This window comes from Hippopotamus amphibius, chromosome 15 (genome assembly GCF_030028045.1).
Source record: "Hippopotamus amphibius kiboko isolate mHipAmp2 chromosome 15, mHipAmp2.hap2, whole genome shotgun sequence".
Classification (NCBI taxonomy): domain Eukaryota; kingdom Metazoa; phylum Chordata; class Mammalia; order Artiodactyla; family Hippopotamidae; genus Hippopotamus; species Hippopotamus amphibius.
The window spans coordinates 8782895-8788894 of NC_080200.1; positions in this window are offsets into that span (position 1 = coordinate 8782895).

A 6000-nucleotide genomic window follows, 5' to 3' on the forward strand; every position below is an offset into this window, starting at 1 on the left:
TACACCCCTATAATCGCCACCTCAATCAGGATATTAAAATATTTCCATCACCCCAGAAAGTGTAACAACGTTAACAAAGGTGTGAACTATGGAAGTGGAAATGCTTTTGTCTTCCATAATAGAAGCAGAAATTTGACAGGAAAAATGGGGGGGGGGGGCGGATTTCCTGGGGGTCTAGTGGTTAGGACTCCCTGCTTCCTCTGCAGGGGGCCCAGATTCAATCCCTGGTCGGGGAACTAAGATCCTGCATGCTGCATGGCGTGACCAAAAACAAACAAAAAAACAAAACAAACAAAAAAACCCAACCTGACATTAAGCCTAGGCAGTATAACCTGAGCAAACAGCCAGCCTAGTAGGATTGTAGGCTGTTTTCCCTCTTCATGCATGCCCATGTTACATGACCTGGCAGGGCAGTATCCTTCCCAGTGCTCCCATCAAGAGCTTTGTCATAGCTCTAAACACCTTAAAGCAGTTACATTAGGGGCTAATTTGCAGGGTGGATTTACTATTCTAGGTCAGGTCAGCCTGATATACTTCTTTCTTAGCCCTCCAAAACAGTAGTTTAACTCTGTATTTTGTGCAAATTTCTAAACCCACCATTTAAGACAGGGGTCTACAAGCTTTTGTGGTAAATGGACAGATAGTAAATATTTTAGGCTTGGTGGGCCAGATGGTCTCTGTTGCAACTGCTCAGCTGCCATGTGGCACAGAAGTGCTCACAGAAAATTCATAAATGATTGGGTGTGGCTGTGCACCAACAAAACTGTATTTATAAAAACAGAAGCCAGGCTGCTGGGTCCTTGTTTTAAGGCAAAGAAGTTTGTGTTAAGAAAGCGGAGAAAGGAGGCTCATGTTTTCCAAAAGCACTTCACCTTATTGGCTTATTTATTTTTTTTAAAAACACATGCACAGCTCTGAAGTATGGACACTGGATCCTCAATATCTGAAAAATTGGGAATTCCCTGGTCGTCCAGTGGTTAGGACTCAGCGCTTTCACTGCAGTGGCCCGGGTTCAGTCCCTGGTCAGGGAGCTAAGATGTCATAAGTTGCAGCGGCACAGCCAAAAGGAAAAAAAAATCTAAAAAAATAATACTTTCTATTGACAAATATTATCTTGAGGGAAGAGGGGAACCAGGGAAATGTAGCTCCCAAAATTCAGGGAACATACATTGCCGGTAGGAACCTAAAATGATGTATGATTATAATGAAAAATCATTTGACCCCCAAGAGAAATAAAAAGATATGTCCATGCAAAGACTTGCATGCAAATGTTCATAACATATTTCATAATAGCCAAAAAAGGGAAACCCCAAAATTTTCCCTTTTGGGAAACCGAGAATGGATCAACAAAATGTATCAATAGTTATCCATACAATGAAATATTATTTGGCGATAAAAAGAAATGAAGATCTGATACGTGCTGCAATGTGGATGAACCTGGCAAAACATTATGCTCTGAATGAAACCAGTCGCAAAGGACCACAGACTGTATGATCCCATTTATGTGACATACCCAGAGCAGGCAAAGCCATAGGAACAGAAAGTAGTCCCTGGTCAGGGAGCTTAGATGTCATAAGTTGCAGTGGCGCAGCCACTGTTTGCCTGGGCAGTTGCGAGGGGAACCCAATTAACTAAAGGGATTTTTGCCTGGGCAGTTGTGGGGGGAACCCGATTAACTAAAGGGATTTTTTTTTTTTTTAAACATTTATTTATTTTGGCAGCACTGGGTGTTTGTTGCGGCACGTGGGATCTTCGTTGCAGCATGCATGTGGGATCTAGTTCCCCGACCAGGGTTTGAACGCGGGCCGCCTGCATTGGGAGTGTGGAGTCACCCACCGGACCACCAGGGAAGTCCCCTGGCATGAGGGCTCTTATTGGGTTGATGGAAATGTTCTAAAAGTGGTTCATGCTGACAGTTGCACAAATGCAATACGTTGACTAAAAATCATTTGAACTGTACATTTCAAATGGGTGAGTTTTATGGTATGTAAGTTATACCTCACTAAAGCTATTGTAAAAGGTGTTTCCATTGTGCATTCATTTTGGTAAATCTAGCTGCAGTCTGCATCGTGGCAGGATGTACCCATAATACTCAGTTTTGAGATCATCCTCAGAGTTGCGGTGTCTCTCTCAGAGGACAGTCGCAGTCCATTTTCTCAAAAGCTGGTGTCCAGGTAATGAATCCTTTTTGGACTGAATGATCTAAAGAGTGTAACACTCTTTAACTCATTTATTGGGGGCTCAGGTGGGGTTTTTATGTATCTTGGCAAAGTCATCTTCTCTTTCGGGTTCTTCCTCCTTTTACGCCATAGTTTCCATGCCAAGCTTTTTAGTTTGGTTCTTTGCTTTGTGTTCTTTAGAATTCTTTTTTGAAATTACTGTGACATATGAAATGGTTTTCTTTCCTAGGCTCTGAATATTTCAAACTATATCAGGGTGTAAGGTTTCTGGAGAAGGCCTAGAGCTATATGTATCTTGCTGGTCCTCATAGAGAATTCTCTTTGTGTGTTGAGTTTGCTCATAGCAAATTTGCTACCCTCCTGTCTAATAACTGACGCACAGACCTTTCGGGGATTTCTACAGATAATCATATCTACAAATACAGACAGATTTCCTTTGCTCCTTTTTAATCCTTATAACTTTCTTATGCTTTTATTGCCTGTCTCTGGCTGGGGCTTGAATCAAATCGACTCGGAGTGTCTTATGCAGCCTTGTCTTCTCCCCAGTCTTAAAGGGCATTCTTTTCCTATTTTATCTTTTAAGTGTGGTGTTTGCTGTAACATTTTTGTATATAACTTTATCAGGACAAGAAAGTTCCCTTCTCTTCCTAGAGTGTTAGTGTTTTTTCTCATGAACAGATGTTGCATTTTTATCAAATGTCCGTTCTGCATCTCCTGAGATGCTAACATTTGTTCACTGATGTATTTCAAACTCCCTAGTACAATGGTAGAACCCATGGTAGGCACTCAATAAGTATTTGTTGAATGAATGAATGAATACAGGTAACTTTTTTTAAACATGTCTGAGTGGTAAATTACTTGAATTGATTCTTCCACTGTGCTATTAACCTTGCATTCCTGGGTAACTCAGCCCTCACATGTCTATTATACATCACTGTTCCCAGTTTGCTAGCTAAGATTTTTTTGCATCTTTGAGTGAGAACGGCCTGCAAATTTTCCTTTGTCGTGCTGTTCTTTCGTTGTTGGGATACACCAGCCTCGTAAAATTAGTTGGGGGAATTCCCTCAAAGTCCATGCCTTCGCCTGGGTTCACCAATTATCAATACTTTTTTTTTTGACGATTGTTTTACATCTTTCTTTGCTTGTGTAAAACTTTGTTTAATGGGTGAGGCATTTATCAGACTTCCTTAGCATCTATCCCCAAGAACAGGGACACTGTCTAGAATGGAAAGATCTGAGGATTTTCCCTACTTCCAAGCTAACTAGTTAGCCTGCCACAGTTTCATGGATGTTGGCCAAAGACACCAGACTTCTGGGTCAGAGACCAAGGGCTTTATTACAGCACAGCAGGTGGTAATAAAGCAGCAGACAGATGCTTCACATTCCTGTCAATTCCCCTCGACTCCCCAAGTCCCCCGGGGGGGGTGACGTGAAGTGGCCTAGGTGGCTGCTACACATGCAGTGGGTTTGTGTCACAGCTGAGGAACCCCAAGCTTTTCCAGTGAGCTGCAAACAAACCTGCCCTCCGCTCCGAAACATCCTCGAAGACATAGTCCAGAACAGACTCAGACGTGGAAACTTGAGCTACCTGTGGAGAGCTGTCTTCCAACAGACATTTTTCTCTATAATCAAAATATCATAACATACTAATGAAATTTAACATGAATAAAATGTTATCAGCACACAGCCTATAATTTCTCCCCACAAATACCCTTTCTTGAGGATGTGAAATATGGCTTAGTTTTTAAAATTATTAAAAAAAAAAAATCTTGTGAATTCCATGATGGTCCAGTTGTTAGGGCTCTGCACTCTCACTGCCGAGGGCCCGGGTTAGATTCCTGGTTGGGGAACTAAGATCCCACAAGCCGTGTGGCCAAAAAAAAAAAAAAAAAAAAATCTTATGTAAGAAACCCTGGGACATTAGATATTTAAACAGAGCCTTCTGACAAAGTCACTTTATTGAACTCAAAAGAATCAGACAGGACAGGAACCGTATGCCTGCACAGAAAACCGTCATTTTTTTTTTTTCACAGAAAAAGTTGTGAAAGCCATCAGAAGCACTCGTCCTTGTATGACATGTGAGGACACACATAGGAGGGTCCTGTTAGTATAATGACTGGATGGGACTTCAGGGGTAGATCTTCACTAACTATTCACCAGAGAACTTGTTCTGAGAGGGAGGCCGTGCCAGTGTTGTGAACGTGGGTTTGCCTTTCTGCTGCATTGTGTTTTTCTTTTTTAAATTTATGTTTATTGAAGTGTAGTTGATTTACAGAATGTTGTGTTAATTTCAGGTGTACAACAAAGTGATTCAGTTATACATACATTATATATCTTTTTTTTTCCAGATTATTTTCCCTTATAGGCTAATACAAAATATTACATATAGTTCTCTATGCTGCATTCTTAAAATGGACCCCTCGCTCATTAATTTCTTTGCTTTTCCTTTCATAATATAAATACTCAAGGCCACACATATCCCTCTAAATGCCCTCTACACTATTGAACAAGTTGTGATGGTAATCTTTTTACTTATTGTGGCTCAGTTCTAAATACTGTCTTATTTCCATTTTGACAACCTTTTAGACTCATGGGTTATTTAGGAATATGTTTTCCAGATGCATGCCAGGGGTTCTTAGTCGCCTTGTTTTTCATTTCCGTTCTAGTTGCTTGTGGTCAGAGGCAGTGACCTGTAGGATGTGGATTCTTTGGCATATGCTACACTGGGACTTTATGGTCCAGTGTAGCAGACACTGCTGGCTGCCCCTGTGTCCACTCTTGTCCTTCTTCTTCCTCTCAGAACCTGGATTTTGCTCAACTTGTTAAACGTTAACTATAACACAAAACCCAGAAAAACCCAGCTCTCTCCTTAGTCTTTCTTGAAGGAATGTCCCACAGCCCTGGCGCTTGGCAGACAGGCAGAGCCACTGGTGTGGCTTCTGGGAAAGCCACTGAAAAGGGGACAGTCCCATGCTTGTTATCTTCACTCTGTGTCCTTGGTCCTTCCTCCTCCTTTCTGCCTGGAAAGCAAATACAGTGCCTGGGGTTGGAAGGAGGTGACCAGTAGGCAGAAGCCACAGGCAGAGATGGCACAGCCAGAACTCACAAGGCTTCTTTCTCCTCAGTGGTTTCTCTGAGTGGCTGTACCAACCCTGAACTGCTTATTTCTAGACTCATGGTACATGAGAAAAGTATTCTTAAAAAAATATAGTCTTCATTGTAGTTTCATGGTGGGGGAGCTATCAGGAATTTTTTTTTTTTTATTACTCTCAGGAAATGTTTATTACTCTCAGCTGAGTACAGTTTCTGCTGGTGCGGTAGCCAGGAGAACCCATCCCCTGGGTATCCAGCTAGGGGGCTTAAGTTTGCTGGTGGCCCTGGTTGCTGCACCTCCCAGGACCCACCTCTGGGGTTGTGCTAAGACTATTCCTAGTAGTGACTAAGCCTGGCAGGCGTAATAGTACAAGCTCATAAACTAGGAGAAAAATTGGAGAGAGTAGGGAGAAAGATTTTTTAGGCCTGTTTTGTTGGATGTTATTAATAAAGCCTTGCCAGTTTTCTGTCTGTTAGATATTTCTCCATCCTTCTCATTCAAACCTGTGTAGTTTAGATGTGTCTCTTGTAAAGAGGATGTAGCTGGTGGATCCCACCCCCACCCCAATCCAATCTGAAAAAGTCTTTCAATCTCTAAACCCATCCACTTTTTTTATTGTGGTTCCTAACATATTGAATTCATTTCTACCACCTTAATCATTACGATTTCTATTCTATATTTTTCTTTTAAAAAAATGGGAAATAGATTTGATGAAAATGCATAGAA